Source organism: Anomaloglossus baeobatrachus, chromosome 9 (genome assembly GCF_048569485.1).
Source record: "Anomaloglossus baeobatrachus isolate aAnoBae1 chromosome 9, aAnoBae1.hap1, whole genome shotgun sequence".
Lineage (NCBI taxonomy): Eukaryota > Metazoa > Chordata > Amphibia > Anura > Aromobatidae > Anomaloglossus > Anomaloglossus baeobatrachus.
The window spans coordinates 165,395,920-165,419,393 of record NC_134361.1 but is presented as its reverse complement, the minus strand read 5'-3'; the positions used below and the strand labels follow the sequence as shown (position 1 = coordinate 165,419,393).

Genomic DNA, 23,474 nt, shown 5'->3' with positions numbered 1-23,474 from the left:
AGGGATGCGGGTGGTGAGAAGGGTACAGAGGGCAGGGTTTGGGGGCTGGGAAGGAAAGGGAAAAGATTAGGGTTTGGGGATTATGAAAGGGCTTTCTACGGGTAAGGATGGCAAAGGGTGGCAGTGACGGAAAGTCAGGCAACCTGTCCTGTCCGTCTTTTTGTATCGTGAATTGGAAAGACTGCAAGGGGGAGGGGAGTTGCTTGCGCCCTAAAGGAGGAGTTATTCAGATTCATTGCAGTGGGGTGCGGCGGCTGCAAAACGCACCATTCTTCTTGTTTTTGCTCTGCAAAGCAGCCTTTTCAAGGGTTGGCTTGGGTGACAAAATGTCTTCTGTAGGCGTGGGTTTGTCTCCCTCTCGCTCTCTCTCCCTAAGATGTGTCCGGCATAGGCCAGGGTGCCACTCGAGGCCCAAACCAATTCTGGTTATCGCTTCTCGGCCTTTTGGCTAAGATCAAGTGTAGTATCTGTTCTTATCAGTTTAATATCTGATACGTCCCCTATCTGGGGACCATATATTAAATGGATTTTTAGAACAGGGAGATGGAAAAAGAGCTTGCTCTGTCCACTCCACGCATTGACCTGGTATTGCAGTACCTCCAGGAACGGTGCACCCCTTCTTAACCCAGTTTCCAAAAGCAGAACTCAATTCACCTGATTCATATTAGCCCGGTTTAATGAATTGGAAGAAAGCATACGTCTTCATATGCACCTCAATTTGGCCCATTCACTTTTCACACTTCCTCCTTTTGTTTTTTATCTTTCACACTTTTGACTTTCTTTATTCATCCAAATAGCAAACTCATCACCACTCAACCTGACCAACTCGGCTATGTCCCGTGCTGCAGTTCTCTGTCTTATCTAGATCATTTGCAATTGAATGGAATAGATCCCTTTTGGACAAAGTGGATTCACCTGCTGCTGCAGTGACCACAGGTGTGATAAGATCTAGAATTGGCATCTGGTGCGATCTCTCCGCTTCCACTCCAAAGAAAGTTACCTGTTTATTCCTATCATGCATTGGTTTTTGGGGTTTTCTTTGAGTAATGATGATCTCTTTAGTAGTCTGTTGGCGCCCTCTCCTGGAGGAATAGTTTGCTTGCTCTTGGACATTCTAAAAGAGAGGTCATGATAGACATTGAGCTTCTGAGCTCAATTGGGGACAGTCATGGGTGATGAATGTTTGCAACCTGCTGCAAAGCCTCATACCGCAATATAAGGAACGTCAAATACTAAGAAAGGGCGGCCTATGAAAGAATTACTACTTTCAATAAGTACACTTAAACGGCTAATTGGGAATAGAAAAACTGTAAAAAGCCCTCTGAGAAAGCCCCCCTCTAACCTTTGATAGTAAGTTTTTCTGTAGTCTGCCTGTTGATGTATTTTCCGTTTGAACTGTGCACAACATGAAGAGACGGAACACTGGCGGCTTGTCACAATGCCCCCGCTGACATCACAATAGCGCTGCTGCCTAGAAAACAAGCTGCGCAGCAGAAGTTGTTCTTTGGGTGGGAGGGTGGGCTAGTGTAAGGAGGGGGCAAGCTCTTTTTTTCCCGGGTGGTAGGGGGATGACAGGAGAAGGGATGCGGGTGGTGAGAAGGGTACAGAGGGCAGGGTTTGGGGGCTGGGAAGGAAAGGGAAAAGATTAGGGTTTGGGGATGATGAAAGGGCTTTCTACGGGTAAGGATGGCAAAGGGTGGCAGTGACGGAAAGTCAGGCAACCTGTCCTGTCCGTCTTTTTGTATCGTGAATTGGAAAGACTGCAAGGGGGAGGGGAGTTGCTTGCGCCCTAAAGGAGGAGTTATTCAGATTCATTGCAGTGGGGGGCGGCGGCTGCAAAACGCACCATTCTTCTTGTTTTTGCTCTGCAAAGCAGCCTTTTCAAGGGTTGGCTTGGGTGACAAAATGTCTTCTGTAGGCGTGGGTTTGTCTCCCTCTCGCTCTCTCTCCCTAAGATGTGTCCGGCATAGGCCAGGGTGCCACTCGAGGCCCAAACCAATTCTGGTTATCGCTTCTCGGCCTTTTGGCTAAGATCAAGTGTAGTATCTGTTCTTATCAGTTTAATATCTGATACGTCCCCTATCTGGGGACCATATATTAAATGGATTTTTAGAACAGGGAGATGGAAAAAGAGCTTGCTCTGTCCACTCCACGCATTGACCTGGTATTGCAGTACCTCCAGGAACGGTGCACCCCTTCTTAACCCAGTTTCCAAAAGCAGAACTCAATTCACCTGATTCATATTAGCCCGGTTTAATGAATTGGAAGAAAGCATACGTCTTCATATGCACCTCAATTTGGCCCATTCACTTTTCACACTTCCTCCTTTTGTTTTTTATCTTTCACACTTTTGACTTTCTTTATTCATCCAAATAGCAAACTCATCACCACTCAACCTGACCAACTCGGCTATGTCCCGTGCTGCAGTTCTCTGTCTTATCTAGATCATTTGCAATTGAATGGAATAGATCCCTTTTGGACAAAGTGGATTCACCTGCTGCTGCAGTGACCACAGGTGTGATAAGATCTAGAATTGGCATCTGGTGCGATCTCTCCGCTTCCACTCCAAAGAAAGTTACCTGTTTATTCCTATCATGCATTGGTTTTTGGGGTTTTCTTTGAGTAATGATGATCTCTTTAGTAGTCTGTTGGCGCCCTCTCCTGGAGGAATAGTTTGCTTGCTCTTGGACATTCTAAAAGAGAGGTCATGATAGACATTGAGCTTCTGAGCTCAATTGGGGACAGTCATGGGTGATGAATGTTTGCAACCTGCTGCAAAGCCTCATACCGCAATATAAGGAACGTCAAATACTAAGAAAGGGCGGCCTATGAAAGAATTACTACTTTCAATAAGTACACTTAAACGGCTAATTGGGAATAGAAAAACTGTAAAAAGCCTTCTGAGAAAGCCCCCCTCTAACCTTTGATAGTAAGTTTTTCTGTAGTCTGCCTGTTGATGTATTTTCCGTTTGAACTGTGCACAACATGAAGAGACGGAACACTGGCGGCTTGTCACAATGCCCCCGCTGACATCACAATAGCGCTGCTGCCTAGAAAACAAGCTGCGCAGCAGAAGTTGTTCTTTGGGTGGGAGGGTGGGCTAGTGTAAGGAGGGGGCAAGCTCTTTTTTTCCCGGGTGGTAGGGGGATGACAGGAGAAGGGATGCGGGTGGTGAGAAGGGTACAGAGGGCAGGGTTTGGGGGCTGGGAAGGAAAGGGAAAAGATTAGGGTTTGGGGATGATGAAAGGGCTTTCTACGGGTAAGGATGGCAAAGGGTGGCAGTGACGGAAAGTCAGGCAACCTGTCCTGTCCGTCTTTTTGTATCGTGAATTGGAAAGACTGCAAGGGGGAGGGGAGTTGCTTGCGCCCTAAAGGAGGAGTTATTCAGATTCATTGCAGTGGGGGGCGGCGGCTGCAAAACGCACCATTCTTCTTGTTTTTGCTCTGCAAAGCAGCCTTTTCAAGGGTTGGCTTGGGTGACAAAATGTCTTCTGTAGGCGTGGGTTTGTCTCCCTCTCGCTCTCTCTCCCTAAGATGTGTCCGGCATAGGCCAGGGTGCCACTCGAGGCCCAAACCAATTCTGGTTATCGCTTCTTGGCCTTTTGGCTAAGATCAAGTGTAGTATCTGTTCTTATCAGTTTAATATCTGATACGTTCCCTATCTGGGGACCATATATTAAATGGATTTTTAGAACAGGGAGATGGAAAAAGAGCTTGCTCTGTCCACTCCACGCATTGACCTGGTATTGCAGTACCTCCAGGAACGGTGCACCCCTTCTTAACCCAGTTTCCAAAAGCAGAACTCAATTCACCTGATTCATATTAGCCCGGTTTAATGAATTGGAAGAAAGCATACGTCTTCATATGCACCTCAATTTGGCCCATTCACTTTTCACACTTCCTCCTTTTGTTTTTTATCTTTCACACTTTTGACTTTCTTTATTCATCCAAATAGCAAACTCATCACCACTCAACCTGACCAACTCGGCTATGTCCCGTGCTGCAGTTCTCTGTCTTATCTAGATCATTTGCAATTGAATGGAATAGATCCCTTTTGGACAAAGTGGATTCACCTGCTGCTGCAGTGACCACAGGTGTGATAAGATCTAGAATTGGCATCTGGTGCGATCTCTCCGCTTCCACTCCAAAGAAAGTTACCTGTTTATTCCTATCATGCATTGGTTTTTGGGGTTTTCTTTGAGTAATGATGATCTCTTTAGTAGTCTGTTGGCGCCCTCTCCTGGAGGAATAGTTTGCTTGCTCTTGGACATTCTAAAAGAGAGGTCATGATAGACATTGAGCTTCTGAGCTCAATTGGGGACAGTCATGGGTGATGAATGTTTGCAACCTGCTGCAAAGCCTCATACCGCAATATAAGGAACGTCAAATACTAAGAAAGGGCGGCCTATGAAAGAATTACTACTTTCAATAAGTACACTTAAACGGCTAATTGGGAATAGAAAAACTGTAAAAAGCCTTCTGAGAAAGCCCCCCTCTAACCTTTGATAGTAAGTTTTTCTGTAGTCTGCCTGTTGATGTATTTTCCGTTTGAACTGTGCACAACATGAAGAGACGGAACACTGGCGGCTTGTCACAATGCCCCCGCTGACATCACAATAGCGCTGCTGCCTAGAAAACAAGCTGCGCAGCAGAAGTTGTTCTTTGGGTGGGAGGGTGGGCTAGTGTAAGGAGGGGGCAAGCTCTTTTTTTCCCGGGTGGTAGGGGGATGACAGGAGAAGGGATGCGGGTGGTGAGAAGGGTACAGAGGGCAGGGTTTGGGGGCTGGGAAGGAAAGGGAAAAGATTAGGGTTTGGGGATGATGAAAGGGCTTTCTACGGGTAAGGATGGCAAAGGGTGGCAGTGACGGAAAGTCAGGCAACCTGTCCTGTCCGTCTTTTTGTATCGTGAATTGGAAAGACTGCAAGGGGGAGGGGAGTTGCTTGCGCCCTAAAGGAGGAGTTATTCAGATTCATTGCAGTGGGGGGCGGCGGCTGCAAAACGCACCATTCTTCTTGTTTTTGCTCTGCAAAGCAGCCTTTTCAAGGGTTGGCTTGGGTGACAAAATGTCTTCTGTAGGCGTGGGTTTGTCTCCCTCTCGCTCTCTCTCCCTAAGATGTGTCCGGCATAGGCCAGGGTGCCACTCGAGGCCCAAACCAATTCTGGTTATCGCTTCTCGGCCTTTTGGCTAAGATCAAGTGTAGTATCTGTTCTTATCAGTTTAATATCTGATACGTCCCCTATCTGGGGACCATATATTAAATGGATTTTTAGAACAGGGAGATGGAAAAAGAGCTTGCTCTGTCCACTCCACGCATTGACCTGGTATTGCAGTACCTCCAGGAACGGTGCACCCCTTCTTAACCCAGTTTCCAAAAGCAGAACTCAATTCACCTGATTCATATTAGCCCGGTTTAATGAATTGGAAGAAAGCATACGTCTTCATATGCACCTCAATTTGGCCCATTCACTTTTCACACTTCCTCCTTTTGTTTTTTATCTTTCACACTTTTGACTTTCTTTATTCATCCAAATAGCAAACTCATCACCACTCAACCTGACCAACTCGGCTATGTCCCGTGCTGCAGTTCTCTGTCTTATCTAGATCATTTGCAATTGAATGGAATAGATCCCTTTTGGACAAAGTGGATTCACCTGCTGCTGCAGTGACCACAGGTGTGATAAGATCTAGAATTGGCATCTGGTGCGATCTCTCCGCTTCCACTCCAAAGAAAGTTACCTGTTTATTCCTATCATGCATTGGTTTTTGGGGTTTTCTTTGAGTAATGATGATCTCTTTAGTAGTCTGTTGGCGCCCTCTCCTGGAGGAATAGTTTGCTTGCTCTTGGACATTCTAAAAGAGAGGTCATGATAGACATTGAGCTTCTGAGCTCAATTGGGGACAGTCATGGGTGATGAATGTTTGCAACCTGCTGCAAAGCCTCATACCGCAATATAAGGAACGTCAAATACTAAGAAAGGGCGGCCTATGAAAGAATTACTACTTTCAATAAGTACACTTAAACGGCTAATTGGGAATAGAAAAACTGTAAAAAGCCCTCTGAGAAAGCCCCCCTCTAACCTTTGATAGTAAGTTTTTCTGTAGTCTGCCTGTTGATGTATTTTCCGTTTGAACTGTGCACAACATGAAGAGACGGAACACTGGCGGCTTGTCACAATGCCCCCGCTGACATCACAATAGCGCTGCTGCCTAGAAAACAAGCTGCGCAGCAGAAGTTGTTCTTTGGGTGGGAGGGTGGGCTAGTGTAAGGAGGGGGCAAGCTCTTTTTTTCCCGGGTGGTAGGGGGATGACAGGAGAAGGGATGCGGGTGGTGAGAAGGGTACAGAGGGCAGGGTTTGGGGGCTGGGAAGGAAAGGGAAAAGATTAGGGTTTGGGGATGATGAAAGGGCTTTCTACGGGTAAGGATGGCAAAGGGTGGCAGTGACGGAAAGTCAGGCAACCTGTCCTGTCCGTCTTTTTGTATCGTGAATTGGAAAGACTGCAAGGGGGAGGGGAGTTGCTTGCGCCCTAAAGGAGGAGTTATTCAGATTCATTGCAGTGGGGGGCGGCGGCTGCAAAACGCACCATTCTTCTTGTTTTTGCTCTGCAAAGCAGCCTTTTCAAGGGTTGGCTTGGGTGACAAAATGTCTTCTGTAGCCGTGGGTTTGTCTCCCTCTCGCTCTCTCTCCCTAAGATGTGTCCGGCATAGGCCAGGGTGCCACTCGAGGCCCAAACCAATTCTGGTTATCGCTTCTCGGCCTTTTGGCTAAGATCAAGTGTAGTATCTGTTCTTATCAGTTTAATATCTGATACGTCCCCTATCTGGGGACCATATATTAAATGGATTTTTAGAACAGGGAGATGGAAAAAGAGCTTGCTCTGTCCACTCCACGCATTGACCTGGTATTGCAGTACCTCCAGGAACGGTGCACCCCTTCTTAACCCAGTTTCCAAAAGCAGAACTCAATTCACCTGATTCATATTAGCCCGGTTTAATGAATTGGAAGAAAGCATACGTCTTCATATGCACCTCAATTTGGCCCATTCACTTTTCACACTTCCTCCTTTTGTTTTTTATCTTTCACACTTTTGACTTTCTTTATTCATCCAAATAGCAAACTCATCACCACTCAACCTGACCAACTCGGCTATGTCCCGTGCTGCAGTTCTCTGTCTTATCTAGATCATTTGCAATTGAATGGAATAGATCCCTTTTGGACAAAGTGGATTCACCTGCTGCTGCAGTGACCACAGGTGTGATAAGATCTAGAATTGGCATCTGGTGCGATCTCTCCGCTTCCACTCCAAAGAAAGTTACCTGTTTATTCCTATCATGCATTGGTTTTTGGGGTTTTCTTTGAGTAATGATGATCTCTTTAGTAGTCTGTTGGCGCCCTCTCCTGGAGGAATAGTTTGCTTGCTCTTGGACATTCTAAAAGAGAGGTCATGATAGACATTGAGCTTCTGAGCTCAATTGGGGACAGTCATGGGTGATGAATGTTTGCAACCTGCTGCAAAGCCTCATACCGCAATATAAGGAACGTCAAATACTAAGAAAGGGCGGCCTATGAAAGAATTACTACTTTCAATAAGTACACTTAAACGGCTAATTGGGAATAGAAAAACTGTAAAAAGCCTTCTGAGAAAGCCCCCCTCTAACCTTTGATAGTAAGTTTTTCTGTAGTCTGCCTGTTGATGTATTTTCCGTTTGAACTGTGCACAACATGAAGAGACGGAACACTGGCGGCTTGTCACAATGCCCCCGCTGACATCACAATAGCGCTGCTGCCTAGAAAACAAGCTGCGCAGCAGAAGTTGTTCTTTGGGTGGGAGGGTGGGCTAGTGTAAGGAGGGGGCAAGCTCTTTTTTTCCCGGGTGGTAGGGGGATGACAGGAGAAGGGATGCGGGTGGTGAGAAGGGTACAGAGGGCAGGGTTTGGGGGCTGGGAAGGAAAGGGAAAAGATTAGGGTTTGGGGATGATGAAAGGGCTTTCTACGGGTAAGGATGGCAAAGGGTGGCAGTGACGGAAAGTCAGGCAACCTGTCCTGTCCGTCTTTTTGTATCGTGAATTGGAAAGACTGCAAGGGGGAGGGGAGTTGCTTGCGCCCTAAAGGAGGAGTTATTCAGATTCATTGCAGTGGGGGGCGGCGGCTGCAAAACGCACCATTCTTCTTGTTTTTGCTCTGCAAAGCAGCCTTTTCAAGGGTTGGCTTGGGTGACAAAATGTCTTGTGTAGGCGTGGGTTTGTCTCCCTCTCGCTCTCTCTCCCTAAGATGTGTCCGGCATAGGCCAGGGTGCCACTCGAGGCCCAAACCAATTCTGGTTATCGCTTCTCGGCCTTTTGGCTAAGATCAAGTGTAGTATCGTTCGAAAAGGTGGTTTAAGGCTCCGGCCACCTTAGTACAATGATGCAATGCACACTGGAAGGTTGCGCTTGTTAGTACTTTGGGAGGATAGTATATCCATCTAGAGGAAACCATGGCCCTACCAGGATCGAGGCTATTAGACTGAGTAAGTGTGGGGGCTATGGTGCAATGTGCCCCAGGATTGACGACCCTGGAGTGAGTCTGAGCTTGCTGGCTTTGGACCCCGGCAAGCCTTGGGCTCTGTAGCACACCGTACCTTGCCCTTTCATACTTTCTGAGCATATTGCTCTATCCCGGCCTTCTGGCTAGGAAGGGAAATTTTTATAATCATGGTCGGAGGTCCGTTCAGCTTTGGGCTGAGAAACCAACACCCGGTTGGAGGTCCGGGTGAGCTTCGGCTGAGAAACCAACACCCGGTTGGAGGTCCGGGTCAGCTTCGGCTGAGAAACCAACACCCGGTTGGAGGTCCGGGTCAGCTTCGGCTGAGAAACCAACACCCGGTTGGAGGTCCGGTTAGCCTTGGGCTGAGAAACCAACACCGGTTGACGGTCCGGGCAGTTTCGGCTGCGAAACCAACAACTAGTAGCTCTCTACTCCACTTGGGTAAGATGCCTGGGTGGACGCTGGGAGCAACGACAAGGCTCAACCAGGCTTCGGCTTGGGGGAGCACCGAAGATCCCTGACCCTTGCTGTGGCCTTCTGGCTCGGAGGGACGGGGTTGATTTTTGGGGACCCTCTCCTCACGGAGGGGTCCACACGAATCCTAGCCTTTGCACTGTTTTTGGTGTGACTTCGGTCATGCATTTTTTGCGGTGCTTTGGAAAGCTTCATTAAATCAAAATCTGTTCTTATCAGTTTAATATCTGATACGTCCCCTATCTGGGGACCATATATTAAATGGATTTTTAGAACAGGGAGATGGAAAAAGAGCTTGCTCTGTCCACTCCACGCATTGACCTGGTATTGCAGTACCTCCAGGAACGGTGCACCCCTTCTTAACCCAGTTTCCAAAAGCAGAACTCGATTCACCTGATTCATATTAGCCCGATTAGCGAATTGAAATGAATTTTTATCTAACACACTTTTTACTTGCTTTATTCATCCAAATAGCAAACTCATCACCACTCAACTTCACCAACTCTGCTATGTCCCGTGCAGTATCTTGTTGTCAGTCTAATCTAGATCATGTGTAATTGAATGGAATAGATCCCTTTTGGACAAAGTGGAGTCAGATGCTGCAGTGACCACAGGTGTGAGAGGATCTACAATTGGCATCTGGTGTTATCTCTCTGCTTCCACTCCAAATAAAGTTACCTGTTGTTACCTGAACGTCAAATACTAAGAATGGGCGGCCTATGAAAGAATTAGTACTTTCATTAAGTATACTAAACCGGCTAATTGGGAATAGACAAACTGTAAAAAGCCCTCTGAGAAAGCCCCTCTCTAACCTTTGTTAGTAAGCTTTTCTGTAGCCTGCCTGTTGATGTATTTTCGGTTTGAACAGTGCACAACATGAAGAGACGGAACACTGGCGGCTTGTCACAATGCCCCCCGATGACATCACAATAGCGCTGCTGCCTAGAAAACAAGCTGCGCAGAAGAAGTTGTTCTTTGGGTGGGAGGGTGGGCTAGTGGAAGGAGGGGGCAATCTCTTTTTTTCCCGGGTGGTAGGGGGATGACAGGAGAAGGGAAGCGGGTGGTGAGAAAGGTACAGAGGGCAGGGTTTGGGGGCTGGGAAGGAAAGGGAAAAGATTAGGGTTTGGGGATGATGAAAGGGCTTTCTACGGGTAAGGATGGCAAAGGGTGGCAGTGACGGAAAGTCAGGCAACCTGTCCTGTCCGTCTTTTTGTATCGTGAATTGGAAAGACTGCAAGGGGGAGGGGAGTTGCTTGCGCCCTAAAGGAGGAGTTATTCAGATTCATTGCAGTGGGCGGCGGCTGCAAAACGCACCATTCTTCTTGTTTTTGCTCTGCAAAGCAGCCTTTTCAAGGGTTGGCTTGGGTGACAAAATGTCTTGTGTAGGCGTGGGTTTGTCTCCCTCTCGCTCTCTCTCCCTAAGATGTGTCCGGCATAGGCCAGGGTGCCACTCGAGGCCCAAACCAATTCTGGTTATCGCTTCTCGGCCTTTTGGCTAAGATCAAGTGTAGTATTGTTCGAAAAGGTGGTTTAAGGCTCCGGCCACCTTAGTACAATGATGCAATGCACACTGGAAGGTTGCGCTTGTTAGTACTTTGGGAGGATAGTATATCCATCTAGAGGAAACCATGGCCCTACCAGGATCGAGGCTATTAGACTGAGTAAGTGTGGGGGTTATGGTGCAATGTGCCCCAGGAATGGACACCCTGGAGGGAGTCTGAACTTGCTAGGTTGGGACCCTGGTAAGCCTCAGACTCTGTCGCACGCCGCGCCTTGCCTATTCATACTTTCCAAGCATATTGCCCTATCCCGGCCTTCTGGCTAAGAAGGGAAATTTTTATAATCCCGGTCGGAGGTCCGGTCAGCTTTGGGCTGAGAAACCAACACCCGGTTGGAGGTCCGGGTCAGCTTTGGCTGAGAAACCAACACCCGGTTGGAGGTCCGGTTAGCCTTGGGCTGAGAAACCAACACCCGGTTGGAGGTCCGGTCAGCCTTGGGCTGAGAAACCAACACCCGGTTGGAGGTCCGGTCAGCCTTGGGCTGAGAAACCAACACCGGTTGACGGTCCGGGCAGTCTCGGCTGCGAAACCAACGACTAGTAGCTCCCTACTCCACTTGGGTAAGATGCCTCGGTGGACGCTGGGAGCAACAACAAGGCTCAACCAGGCTTCGGCTTGGGGGAGCACCGAAGATCCCTGACCCTCGCTGTGGCCTTCTGGCTCGGAGGGACGGGGTTGATTTTTGGGGATCCTCTTCTCACGGAGGGGTCCACACGAATCCTAGCCTTTGCACTGTTTTTGGTGTGACTTCGGTCATGCATTTTTGCGGTGCTTTGGAAAGCTTCATTAAATCAAAAAATCTGTTCTTATCAGTTTAATATCTGATACGTCCCCTATCTGGGGACCATATATTAAATGGATTTTTAGAACAGGGAGATGGAAAAAGAGCTTGCTCTGTCCACTCCACGCATTGACCTGGTATTGCAGTACCTCCAGGAACGGTGCACCCCTTCTTAACCCAGTTTCCAAAAGCAGAACTCGATTCACCTGATTCATATTAGCCCGATTAGCGAATTGAAATGAATTTTTATCTAACACACTTTTTACTTGCTTTATTCATCCAAATAGCAAACTCATCACCACTCAACTTCACCAACTCTGCTATGTCCCGTGCAGTATCTTGTTGTCAGTCTAATCTAGATCATGTGTAATTGAATGGAATAGATCCCTTTTGGACAAAGTGGAGTCAGATGCTGCAGTGACCACAGGTGTGAGAGGATCTACAATTGGCATCTGGTGTTATCTCTCTGCTTCCACTCCAAATAAAGTTACCTGTTGTTACCTGAACGTCAAATACTAAGAATGGGCGGCCTATGAAAGAATTAGTACTTTCATTAAGTATACTAAACCGGCTAATTGGGAATAGACAAACTGTAAAAAGCCCTCTGAGAAAGCCCCTCTCTAACCTTTGTTAGTAAGCTTTTCTGTAGCCTGCCTGTTGATGTATTTTCGGTTTGAACAGTGCACAACATGAAGAGACGGAACACTGGCGGCTTGTCACAATGCCCCCCGATGACATCACAATAGCGCTGCTGCCTAGAAAACAAGCTGCGCAGAAGAAGTTGTTCTTTGGGTGGGAGGGTGGGCTAGTGGAAGGAGGGGGCAATCTCTTTTTTTCCCGGGTGGTAGGGGGATGACAGGAGAAGGGAAGCGGGTGGTGAGAAAGGTACAGAGGGCAGGGTTTGGGGGCTGGGAAGGAAAGGGAAAAGATTAGGGTTTGGGGATGATGAAAGGGCTTTCTACGGGTAAGGATGGCAAAGGGTGGCAGTGACGGAAAGTCAGGCAACCTGTCCTGTCCGTCTTTTTGTATCGTGAATTGGAAAGACTGCAAGGGGGAGGGGAGTTGCTTGCGCCCTAAAGGAGGAGTTATTCAGATTCATTGCAGTGGGCGGCGGCTGCAAAACGCACCATTCTTCTTGTTTTTGCTCTGCAAAGCAGCCTTTTCAAGGGTTGGCTTGGGTGACAAAATGTCTTGTGTAGGCGTGGGTTTGTCTCCCTCTCGCTCTCTCTCCCTAAGATGTGTCCGGCATAGGCCAGGGTGCCACTCGAGGCCCAAACCAATTCTGGTTATCGCTTCTCGGCCTTTTGGCTAAGATCAAGTGTAGTATCGTTCGAAAAGGTGGTTTAAGGCTCCGGCCACCTTAGTACAATGATGCAATGCACACTGGAAGGTTGCGCTTGTTAGTACTTTGGGAGGATAGTATATCCATCTAGAGGAAACCATGGCCCTACCAGGATCGAGGCTATTAGACTGAGTAAGTGTGGGGGCTATGGTGCAATGTGCCCCAGGATTGACGACCCTGGAGTGAGTCTGAGCTTGCTGGCTTGGGACCCCGGCGAGCCTTGGGCTCTGTAGCACACCGTACCTTGCCTTTTCATACTTTCTGAGCATATTGCTCTATCCCGGCCTTCTGGCTAGGAAGGGAAATTTTTATAATCATGGTCGGAGGTCCGTTCAGCTTTGGGCTGAGAAACCAACACCCGGTTGGAGGTCTGGGTCAGCTTTGGCTGAGAAACCAACACCCGGTTGGAGGTCCGGGTCAGCTTCGGCTGAGAAACCAACACCCGGTTGGAGGTCCGGGTCAGCTTCGGCTGAGAAACCAACACCCGGTTGGAGGTCCGGGTCAGCTTCGGCTGAGAAACCAACACCCGGTTGGAGGTCCGGTTAGCCTTGGGCTGAGAAACCAACACCGGTTGACGGTCCGGGCAGTTTCGGCTGCGAAACCAACAACTAGTAGCTCTCTACTCCACTTGGGTAAGATGCCTGGGTGGACGCTGGGAGCAACGACAAGGCTCAACCAGGCTTCGGCTTGGGGGAGCACCGAAGATCCCTGACCCTTGCTGTGGCCTTCTGGCTCGGAGGGACGGGGTTGATTTTTGGGGACCCTCTCCTCACGGAGGGGTCCACACGAATCCTAGCCTTTGCACTGTTTTTGGTGTGACTTTGGTCATGCATTTTTTGCGGTGCTTTGGAAAGCTTCATTAAATCAAAATCTGTTCTTATCAGTTTAATATCTGATACGTCCCCTATCTGGGGACCATATATTAAATGGATTTTTAGAACAGGGAGATGGAAAAAGAGCTTGCTCTGTCCACTCCACGCATTGCCCTGGTATTGCAGTACCTCCAGGAACGGTGCACCCCTTCTTAACCCAGTTTCCAAAAGCAGAACTCGATTCACCTGATTCATATTAGCCCGATTAGCGAATTGAAATGAATTTTTATCTAACACACTTTTTACTTGCTTTATTCATCCAAATAGCAAACTCATCACCACTCAACTTCACCAACTCTGCTATGTCCCGTGCAGTATCTTGTTGTCAGTCTAATCTAGATCATGTGTAATTGAATGGAATAGATCCCTTTTGGACAAAGTGGAGTCAGATGCTGCAGTGACCACAGGTGTGAGAGGATCTACAATTGGCATCTGGTGTTATCTCTCTGCTTCCACTCCAAATAAAGTTACCTGTTGTTACCTGAACGTCAAATACTAAGAATGGGCGGCCTATGAAAGAATTAGTACTTTCATTAAGTATACTAAACCGGCTAATTGGGAATAGACAAACTGTAAAAAGCCCTCTGAGAAAGCCCCTCTCTAACCTTTGTTAGTAAGCTTTTCTGTAGCCTGCCTGTTGATGTATTTTCGGTTTGAACAGTGCACAACATGAAGAGACGGAACACTGGCGGCTTGTCACAATGCCCCCCGATGACATCACAATAGCGCTGCTGCCTAGAAAACAAGCTGCGCAGAAGAAGTTGTTCTTTGGGTGGGAGGGTGGGCTAGTGGAAGGAGGGGGCAATCTCTTTTTTTCCCGGGTGGTAGGGGGATGACAGGAGAAGGGAAGCGGGTGGTGAGAAAGGTACAGAGGGCAGGGTTTGGGGGCTGGGAAGGAAAGGGAAAAGATTAGGGTTTGGGGATGATGAAAGGGCTTTCTACGGGTAAGGATGGCAAAGGGTGGCAGTGACGGAAAGTCAGGCAACCTGTCCTGTCCGTCTTTTTGTATCGTGAATTGGAAAGACTGCAAGGGGGAGGGGAGTTGCTTGCGCCCTAAAGGAGGAGTTATTCAGATTCATTGCAGTGGGCGGCGGCTGCAAAACGCACCATTCTTCTTGTTTTTGCTCTGCAAAGCAGCCTTTTCAAGGGTTGGCTTGGGTGACAAAATGTCTTGTGTAGGCGTGGGTTTGTCTCCCTCTCGCTCTCTCTCCCTAAGATGTGTCCGGCATAGGCCAGGGTGCCACTCGAGGCCCAAACCAATTCTGGTTATCGCTTCTCGGCCTTTTGGCTAAGATCAAGTGTAGTCCCTTCATTGGGTTTTCCTTGGTCTTGGCTGGGAGGGGCCCAGGCTTGCACAACCGCCGGCCTCGGGGATTGTTGCGCCTTCTGGTGCTTACGTCCCCTTGTGCTGGTTGGTTCCCGGGCTCGGGAGGCGATCACTCGCGGCACTGTCGCTTTTGTGCGGTGACCGGCGTGCCTTCGGGCAATTATGTAAATATTGGGTGACTTGTCATCCAAACTCGATGGACCGATTTTGGTATGATCGGATTGTCCCTGTCGGGATAGCCAACTTAAAATCTGTTCTTATCAGTTTAATATCTGATACGTCCCCTATCTGGGGACCATATATTAAATGGATTTTTAGAACAGGGAGATGGAAAAAGAGCTTGCTCTGTCCACTCCACGCATTGACCTGGTATTGCAGTACCTCCAGGAACGGTGCACCCCTTCTTAACCCAGTTTCCAAAAGCAGAACTCGATTCACCTGATTCATATTAGCCCGATTAGCGAATTGAAATGAATTTTTATCTAACACACTTTTTACTTGCTTTATTCATCCAAATAGCAAACTCATCACCACTCAACTTCACCAACTCTGCTATGTCCCGTGCAGTATCTTGTTGTCAGTCTAATCTAGATCATGTGTAATTGAATGGAATAGATCCCTTTTGGACAAAGTGGAGTCAGATGCTGCAGTGACCACAGGTGTGAGAGGATCTACAATTGGCATCTGGTGTTATCTCTCTGCTTCCACTCCAAATAAAGTTACCTGTTGTTACCTGAACGTCAAATACTAAGAATGGGCGGCCTATGAAAGAATTAGTACTTTCATTAAGTATACTAAACCGGCTAATTGGGAATAGACAAACTGTAAAAAGCCCTCTGAGAAAGCCCCTCTCTAACCTTTGTTAGTAAGCTTTTCTGTAGCCTGCCTGTTGATGTATTTTCGGTTTGAACAGTGCACAACATGAAGAGACGGAACACTGGCGGCTTGTCACAATGCCCCCCGATGACATCACAATAGCGCTGCTGCCTAGAAAACAAGCTGCGCAGAAGAAGTTGTTCTTTGGGTGGGAGGGTGGGCTAGTGGAAGGAGGGGGCAATCTCTTTTTTTCCCGGGTGGTAGGGGGATGACAGGAGAAGGGAAGCGGGTGGTGAGAAAGGTACAGAGGGCAGGGTTTGGGGGCTGGGAAGGAAAGGGAAAAGATTAGGGTTTGGGGATGATGAAAGGGCTTTCTACGGGTAAGGATGGCAAAGGGTGGCAGTGACGGAAAGTCAGGCAACCTGTCCTGTCCGTCTTTTTGTATCGTGAATTGGAAAGACTGCAAGGGGGAGGGGAGTTGCTTGCGCCCTAAAGGAGGAGTTATTCAGATTCATTGCAGTGGGCGGCGGCTGCAAAACGCACCATTCTTCTTGTTTTTGCTCTGCAAAGCAGCCTTTTCAAGGGTTGGCTTGGGTGACAAAATGTCTTGTGTAGGCGTGGGTTTGTCTCCCTCTCGCTCTCTCTCCCTAAGATGTGTCCGGCATAGGCCAGGGTGCCACTCGAGGCCCAAACCAATTCTGGTTATCGCTTCTCGGCCTTTTGGCTAAGATCAAGTGTAGTATCTGTTCTTATCAGTTTAATATCTGATACGTCCCCTATCTGGGGACCATATATTAAATGGATTTTTAGAACAGGGAGATGGAAAAAGAGCTTGCTCTGTCCACTCCACGCATTGACCTGGTATTGCAGTACCTCCAGGAACGGTGCACCCCTTCTTAACCCAGTTTCCAAAAGCAGAACTCGATTCACCTGATTCATATTAGCCCGATTAGCGAATTGAAATGAATTTTTATCTAACACACTTTTTACTTGCTTTATTCATCCAAATAGCAAACTTATCACCACTCAACTTCACCAACTCTGCTATGTCCCGTGCAGTATCTTGTTGTCAGTCTAATCTAGATCATGTGTAATTGAATGGAATAGATCCCTTTTGGACAAAGTGGAGTCAGATGCTGCAGTGACCACAGGTGTGAGAGGATCTACAATTGGCATCTGGTGTTATCTCTCTGCTTCCACTCCAAATAAAGTTACCTGTTGTTACCTGAACGTCAAATACTAAGAATGGGCGGCCTATGAAAGAATTAGTACTTTCATTAAGTATACTAAACCGGCTAATTGGGAATAGACAAACTGTAAAAAGCCCTCTGAGAAAGCCCCTCTCTAACCTTTGTTAGTAAGCTTTTCTGTAGCCTGCCTGTTGATGTATTTTCGGTTTGAACAGTGCACAACATGAAGAGACGGAACACTGGCGGCTTGTCACAATTCCCCCCGATGACATCACAATAGCGCTGCTGCCTAGAAAACAAGCTGCGCAGAAGAAGTTGTTCTTTGGGTGGGAGGGTGGGCTAGTGGAAGGAGGGGGCAATCTCTTTTTTTCCCGGGTGGTAGGGGGATGACAGGAGAAGGGAAGCGGGTGGTGAGAAAGGTACAGAGGGCAGGGTTTGGGGGCTGGGAAGGAAAGGGAAAAGATTAGGGTTTGGGGATGATGAAAGGGCTTTCTACGGGTAAGGATGGCAAAGGGTGGCAGTGACGGAAAGTCAGGCAACCTGTCCTGTCCGTCTTTTTGTATCGTGAATTGGAAAGACTGCAAGGGGGAGGGGAGTTGCTTGCGCCCTAAAGGAGGAGTTATTCAGATTCATTGCAGTGGGCGGCGGCTGCAAAACGCACCATTCTTCTTGTTTTTGCTCTGCAAAGCAGCCTTTTCAAGGGTTGGCTTGGGTGACAAAATGTCTTGTGTAGGCGTGGGTTTGTCTCCCTCTCGCTCTCTCTCCCTAAGATGTGTCCGGCATAGGCCAGGGTGCCACTCGAGGCCCAAACCAATTCTGGTTATCGCTTCTCGGCCTTTTGGCTAAGATCAAGTGTAGTATCTGTTCTTATCAGTTTAATATCTGATACGTCCCCTATCTGGGGACCATATATTAAATGGATTTTTAGAACAGGGAGATGGAAAAAGAGCTTGCTCTGTCCACTCCACGCATTGACCTGGTATTGCAGTACCTCCAGGAACGGTGCACCCCTTCTTAACCCAGTTTCCAAAAGCAGAACTCGATTCACCTGATTCATATTAGCCCGATTAGCGAATTGAAATGAATTTTTATCTAACACACTTTTTACTTGCTTTATTCATCCAAATAGCAAACTCATCACCACTCAACTTCACCAACTCTGCTATGTCCCGTGCAGTATCTTGTTGTCAGTCTAATCTAGATCATGTGTAATTGAATGGAATAGATCCCTTTTGGACAAAGTGGAGTCAGATGCTGCAGTGACCACAGGTGTGAGAGGATCTACAATTGGCATCTGGTGTTATCTCTCTGCTTCCACTCCAAATAAAGTTACCTGTTGTTACCTGAACGTCAAATACTAAGAATGGGCGGCCTATGAAAGAATTAGTACTTTCATTAAGTATACTAAACCGGCTAATTGGGAATAGACAAACTGTAAAAAGCCCTCTGAGAAAGCCCCTCTCTAACCTTTGTTAGTAAGCTTTTCTGTAGCCTGCCTGTTGATGTATTTTCGGTTTGAACAGTGCACAACATGAAGAGACGGAACACTGGCGGCTTGTCACAATGCCCCCCGATGACATCACAATAGCGCTGCTGCCTAGAAAACAAGCTGCGCAGAAGAAGTTGTTCTTTGGGTGGGAGGGTGGGCTAGTGGAAGGAGGGGGCAATCTCTTTTTTTCCCGGGTGGTAGGGGGATGACAGGAGAAGGGAAGCGGGTGGTGAGAAAGGTACAGAGGGCAGGGTTTGGGGGCTGGGAAGGAAAGGGAAAAGATTAGGGTTTGGGGATGATGAAAGGGCTTTCTACGGGTAAGGATGGCAAAGGGTGGCAGTGACGGAAAGTCAGGCAACCTGTCCTGTCCGTCTTTTTGTATCGTGAATTGGAAAGACTGCAAGGGGGAGGGGAGTTGCTTGCGCCCTAAAGGAGGAGTTATTCAGATTCATTGCAGTGGGCGGCGGCTGCAAAACGCACCATTCTTCTTGTTTTTGCTCTGCAAAGCAGCCTTTTCAAGGGTTGGCTTGGGTGACAAAATGTCTTGTGTAGGCGTGGGTTTGTCTCCCTCTCGCTCTCTCTCCCTAAGATGTGTCCGGCATAGGCCAGGGTGCCACTCGAGGCCCAAACCAATTCTGGTTATCGCTTCTCGGCCTTTTGGCTAAGATCAAGTGTAGTATCTGTTCTTATCAGTTTAATATCTGATACGTCCCCTATCTGGGGACCATATATTAAATGGATTTTTAGAACAGGGAGATGGAAAAAGAGCTTGCTCTGTCCACTCCACGCATTGACCTGGTATTGCAGTACCTCCAGGAACGGTGCACCCCTTCTTAACCCAGTTTCCAAAAGCAGGACTCGATTCACCTGATTCATATTAGCCCGATTAGCGAATTGAAATGAATTTTTATCTAACACACTTTTTACTTGCTTTATTCATCCAAATAGCAAACTCATCACCACTCAACTTCACCAACTCTGCTATGTCCCGTGCAGTATCTTGTTGTCAGTCTAATCTAGATCATGTGTAATTGAATGGAATAGATCCCTTTTGGACAAAGTGGAGTCAGATGCTGCAGTGACCACAGGTGTGAGAGGATCTACAATTGGCATCTGGTGTTATCTCTCTGCTTCCACTCCAAATAAAGTTACCTGTTGTTACCTGAACGTCAAATACTAAGAATGGGCGGCCTATGAAAGAATTAGTACTTTCATTAAGTATACTAAACCGGCTAATTGGGAATAGACAAACTGTAAAAAGCCCTCTGAGAAAGCCCCTCTCTAACCTTTGTTAGTAAGCTTTTCTGTAGCCTGCCTGTTGATGTATTTTCGGTTTGAACAGTGCACAACATGAAGAGACGGAACACTGGCGGCTTGTCACAATGCCCCCCGATGACATCACAATAGCGCTGCTGCCTAGAAAACAAGCTGCGCAGAAGAAGTTGTTCTTTGGGTGGGAGGGTGGGCTAGTGGAAGGAGGGGGCAATCTCTTTTTTTCCCGGGTGGTAGGGGGATGACAGGAGAAGGGAAGCGGGTGGTGAGAAAGGTACAGAGGGCAGGGTTTGGGGGCTGGGAAGGAAAGGGAAAAGATTAGGGTTTGGGGATGATGAAAGGGCTTTCTACGGGTAAGGATGGCAAAGGGTGGCAGTGACGGAAAGTCAGGCAACCTGTCCTGTCCGTCTTTTTGTATCGTGAATTGGAAAGACTGCAAGGGGGAGGGGAGTTGCTTGCGCCCTAAAGGAGGAGTTATTCAGATTCATTGCAGTGGGCGGCGGCTGCAAAACGCACCATTCTTCTTGTTTTTGCTCTGCAAAGCAGCCTTTTCAAGGGTTGGCTTGGGTGACAAAATGTCTTGTGTAGGCGTGGGTTTGTCTCCCTCTCGCTCTCTCTCCCTAAGATGTGTCCGGCATAGGCCAGGGTGCCACTCGAGGCCCAAACCAATTCTGGTTATCGCTTCTCGGCCTTTTGGCTAAGATCAAGTGTAGTATCTGTTCTTATCAGTTTAATATCTGATACGTCCCCTATCTGGGGACCATATATTAAATGGATTTTTAGAACAGGGAGATGGAAAAAGAGCTTGCTCTGTCCACTCCACGCATTGACCTGGTATTGCAGTACCTCCAGGAACGGTGCACCCCTTCTTAACCCAGTTTCCAAAAGCAGAACTCGATTCACCTGATTCATATTAGCCCGATTAGCGAATTGAAATGAATTTTTATCTAACACACTTTTTACTTGCTTTATTCATCCAAATAGCAAACTCATCACCACTCAACTTCACCAACTCTGCTATGTCCCGTGCAGTATCTTGTTGTCAGTCTAATCTAGATCATGTGTAATTGAATGGAATAGATCCCTTTTGGACAAAGTGGAGTCAGATGCTGCAGTGACCACAGGTGTGAGAGGATCTACAATTGGCATCTGGTGTTATCTCTCTGCTTCCACTCCAAATAAAGTTACCTGTTGTTACCTGAACGTCAAATACTAAGAATGGGCGGCCTATGAAAGAATTAGTACTTTCATTAAGTATACTAAACCGGCTAATTGGGAATAGACAAACTGTAAAAAGCCCTCTGAGAAAGCCCCTCTCTAACCTTTGTTAGTAAGCTTTTCTGTAGCCTGCCTGTTGATGTATTTTCGGTTTGAACAGTGCACAACATGAAGAGACGGAACACTGGCGGCTTGTCACAATGCCCCCCGATGACATCACAATAGCGCTGCTGCCTAGAAAACAAGCTGCGCAGAAGAAGTTGTTCTTTGGGTGGGAGGGTGGGCTAGTGGAAGGAGGGGGCAATCTCTTTTTTTCCCGGGTGGTAGGGGGATGACAGGAGAAGGGAAGCGGGTGGTGAGAAAGGTACAGAGGGCAGGGTTTGGGGGCTGGGAAGGAAAGGGAAAAGATTAGGGTTTGGGGATGATGAAAGGGCTTTCTACGGGTAAGGATGGCAAAGGGTGGCAGTGACGGAAAGTCAGGCAACCTGTCCTGTCCGTCTTTTTGTATCGTGAATTGGAAAGACTGCAAGGGGGAGGGGAGTTGCTTGCGCCCTAAAGGAGGAGTTATTCAGATTCATTGCAGTGGGCGGCGGCTGCAAAACGCACCATTCTTCTTGTTTTTGCTCTGCAAAGCAGCCTTTTCAAGGGTTGGCTTGGGTGACAAAATGTCTTGTGTAGGCGTGGGTTTGTCTCCCTCTCGCTCTCTCTCCCTAAGATGTGTCCGGCATAGGCCAGGGTGCCACTCGAGGCCCAAACCAATTCTGGTTATCGCTTCTCGGCCTTTTGGCTAAGATCAAGTGTAGTATCTGTTCTTATCAGTTTAATATCTGATACGTCCCCTATCTGGGGACCATATATTAAATGGATTTTTAGAACAGGGAGATGGAAAAAGAGCTTGCTCTGTCCACTCCACGCATTGACCTGGTATTGCAGTACCTCCAGGAACGGTGCACCCCTTCTTAACCCAGTTTCCAAAAGCAGAACTCGATTCACCTGATTCATATTAGCCCGATTAGCGAATTGAAATGAATTTTTATCTAACACACTTTTTACTTGCTTTATTCATCCAAATAGCAAACTCATCACCACTCAACTTCACCAACTCTGCTATGTCCCGTGCAGTATCTTGTTGTCAGTCTAATCTAGATCATGTGTAATTGAATGGAATAGATCCCTTTTGGACAAAGTGGAGTCAGATGCTGCAGTGACCACAGGTGTGAGAGGATCTACAATTGGCATCTGGTGTTATCTCTCTGCTTCCACTCCAAATAAAGTTACCTGTTGTTACCTGAACGTCAAATACTAAGAATGGGCGGCCTATGAAAGAATTAGTACTTTCATTAAGTATACTAAACCGGCTAATTGGGAATAGACAAACTGTAAAAAGCCCTCTGAGAAAGCCCCTCTCTAACCTTTGTTAGTAAGCTTTTCTGTAGCCTGCCTGTTGATGTATTTTCGGTTTGAACAGTGCACAACATGAAGAGACGGAACACTGGCGGCTTGTCACAATGCCCCCCGATGACATCACAATAGCGCTGCTGCCTAGAAAACAAGCTGCGCAGAAGAAGTTGTTCTTTGGGTGGGAGGGTGGGCTAGTGGAAGGAGGGGGCAATCTCTTTTTTTCCCGGGTGGTAGGGGGATGACAGGAGAAGGGAAGCGGGTGGTGAGAAAGGTACAGAGGGCAGGGTTTGGGGGCTGGGAAGGAAAGGGAAAAGATTAGGGTTTGGGGATGATGAAAGGGCTTTCTACGGGTAAGGATGGCAAAGGGTGGCAGTGACGGAAAGTCAGGCAACCTGTCCTGTCCGTCTTTTTGTATCGTGAATTGGAAAGACTGCAAGGGGGAGGGGAGTTGCTTGCGCCCTAAAGGAGGAGTTATTCAGATTCATTGCAGTGGGCGGCGGCTGCAAAACGCACCATTCTTCTTGTTTTTGCTCTGCAAAGCAGCCTTTTCAAGGGTTGGCTTGGGTGACAAAATGTCTTGTGTAGGCGTGGGTTTGTCTCCCTCTCGCTCTCTCTCCCTAAGATGTGTCCGGCATAGGCCAGGGTGCCACTCGAGGCCCAAACCAATTCTGGTTATCGCTTCTCGGCCTTTTGGCTAAGATCAAGTGTAGTATCTGTTCTTATCAGTTTAATATCTGATACGTCCCCTATCTGGGGACCATATATTAAATGGATTTTTAGAACAGGGAGATGGAAAAAGAGCTTGCTCTGTCCACTCCACGCATTGACCTGGTATTGCAGTACCTCCAGGAACGGTGCACCCCTTCTTAACCCAGTTTCCAAAAGCAGAACTCGATTCACCTGATTCATATTAGCCCGATTAGCGAATTGAAATGAATTTTTATCTAACACACTTTTTACTTGCTTTATTCATCCAAATAGCAAACTCATCACCACTCAACTTCACCAACTCTGCTATGTCCCGTGCAGTATCTTGTTGTCAGTCTAATCTAGATCATGTGTAATTGAATGGAATAGATCCCTTTTGGACAAAGTGGAGTCAGATGCTGCAGTGACCACAGGTGTGAGAGGATCTACAATTGGCATCTGGTGTTATCTCTCTGCTTCCACTCCAAATAAAGTTACCTGTTGTTACCTGAACGTCAAA

The 23,474-nt window shown here is 47.6% G+C and overlaps 15 non-coding genes and 3 pseudogenes across 15 annotated transcripts; all 18 read left to right on the top strand.

Annotated features, from left to right (window-relative positions):
* The first annotated feature begins 428 nt into the window (after nt 1–428).
* Nucleotides 429–619, top strand: LOC142252227 (U2 spliceosomal RNA). The gene has a single exon (XR_012725614.1). It is a non-coding gene; the product is annotated as a U2 spliceosomal RNA (small nuclear RNA).
* A 1,388-nt stretch (nt 620–2,007) lies between these two features.
* LOC142252226 (U2 spliceosomal RNA) lies at nt 2,008–2,198 on the top strand. Its single transcript, XR_012725613.1, has one exon. It is a non-coding gene; the product is annotated as a U2 spliceosomal RNA (small nuclear RNA).
* Nucleotides 2,199–3,586: 1,388 nt separating this feature from the next.
* Nucleotides 3,587–3,777, top strand: LOC142252855 (U2 spliceosomal RNA). Its single transcript, XR_012726221.1, has one exon. It is a non-coding gene; the product is annotated as a U2 spliceosomal RNA (small nuclear RNA).
* A 1,388-nt stretch (nt 3,778–5,165) lies between these two features.
* Nucleotides 5,166–5,356, top strand: LOC142252224 (U2 spliceosomal RNA). Its single transcript, XR_012725611.1, has one exon. It is a non-coding gene; the product is annotated as a U2 spliceosomal RNA (small nuclear RNA).
* A 1,388-nt stretch (nt 5,357–6,744) lies between these two features.
* Nucleotides 6,745–6,935, top strand: LOC142252223 (U2 spliceosomal RNA). The gene has a single exon (XR_012725610.1). It is a non-coding gene; the product is annotated as a U2 spliceosomal RNA (small nuclear RNA).
* Nucleotides 6,936–8,323: 1,388 nt separating this feature from the next.
* LOC142253744 (U2 spliceosomal RNA) lies at nt 8,324–8,465 on the top strand (annotated as a pseudogene).
* Nucleotides 8,466–9,162: 697 nt separating this feature from the next.
* LOC142253149 (U2 spliceosomal RNA) lies at nt 9,163–9,358 on the top strand. The gene has a single exon (XR_012726467.1). It is a non-coding gene; the product is annotated as a U2 spliceosomal RNA (small nuclear RNA).
* Nucleotides 9,359–10,475: 1,117 nt separating this feature from the next.
* On the top strand, nt 10,476–10,617 carry LOC142253780 (U2 spliceosomal RNA; annotated as a pseudogene).
* A 697-nt stretch (nt 10,618–11,314) lies between these two features.
* Nucleotides 11,315–11,511, top strand: LOC142253073 (U2 spliceosomal RNA). Its single transcript, XR_012726393.1, has one exon. It is a non-coding gene; the product is annotated as a U2 spliceosomal RNA (small nuclear RNA).
* Nucleotides 11,512–12,628: 1,117 nt separating this feature from the next.
* On the top strand, nt 12,629–12,770 carry LOC142253743 (U2 spliceosomal RNA; annotated as a pseudogene).
* A 739-nt stretch (nt 12,771–13,509) lies between these two features.
* Nucleotides 13,510–13,705, top strand: LOC142253165 (U2 spliceosomal RNA). Its single transcript, XR_012726482.1, has one exon. It is a non-coding gene; the product is annotated as a U2 spliceosomal RNA (small nuclear RNA).
* Nucleotides 13,706–15,096: 1,391 nt separating this feature from the next.
* LOC142253303 (U2 spliceosomal RNA) lies at nt 15,097–15,284 on the top strand. The gene has a single exon (XR_012726604.1). It is a non-coding gene; the product is annotated as a U2 spliceosomal RNA (small nuclear RNA).
* A 1,117-nt stretch (nt 15,285–16,401) lies between these two features.
* On the top strand, nt 16,402–16,592 carry LOC142252222 (U2 spliceosomal RNA). The gene has a single exon (XR_012725609.1). It is a non-coding gene; the product is annotated as a U2 spliceosomal RNA (small nuclear RNA).
* Nucleotides 16,593–17,709: 1,117 nt separating this feature from the next.
* Nucleotides 17,710–17,900, top strand: LOC142252221 (U2 spliceosomal RNA). The gene has a single exon (XR_012725608.1). It is a non-coding gene; the product is annotated as a U2 spliceosomal RNA (small nuclear RNA).
* Nucleotides 17,901–19,017: 1,117 nt separating this feature from the next.
* On the top strand, nt 19,018–19,208 carry LOC142252220 (U2 spliceosomal RNA). Its single transcript, XR_012725607.1, has one exon. It is a non-coding gene; the product is annotated as a U2 spliceosomal RNA (small nuclear RNA).
* Nucleotides 19,209–20,325: 1,117 nt separating this feature from the next.
* Nucleotides 20,326–20,516, top strand: LOC142252218 (U2 spliceosomal RNA). The gene has a single exon (XR_012725606.1). It is a non-coding gene; the product is annotated as a U2 spliceosomal RNA (small nuclear RNA).
* A 1,117-nt stretch (nt 20,517–21,633) lies between these two features.
* Nucleotides 21,634–21,824, top strand: LOC142252217 (U2 spliceosomal RNA). Its single transcript, XR_012725605.1, has one exon. It is a non-coding gene; the product is annotated as a U2 spliceosomal RNA (small nuclear RNA).
* A 1,117-nt stretch (nt 21,825–22,941) lies between these two features.
* Nucleotides 22,942–23,132, top strand: LOC142252216 (U2 spliceosomal RNA). Its single transcript, XR_012725604.1, has one exon. It is a non-coding gene; the product is annotated as a U2 spliceosomal RNA (small nuclear RNA).
* The last annotated feature ends 342 nt before the right edge of the window (nt 23,133–23,474 follow it).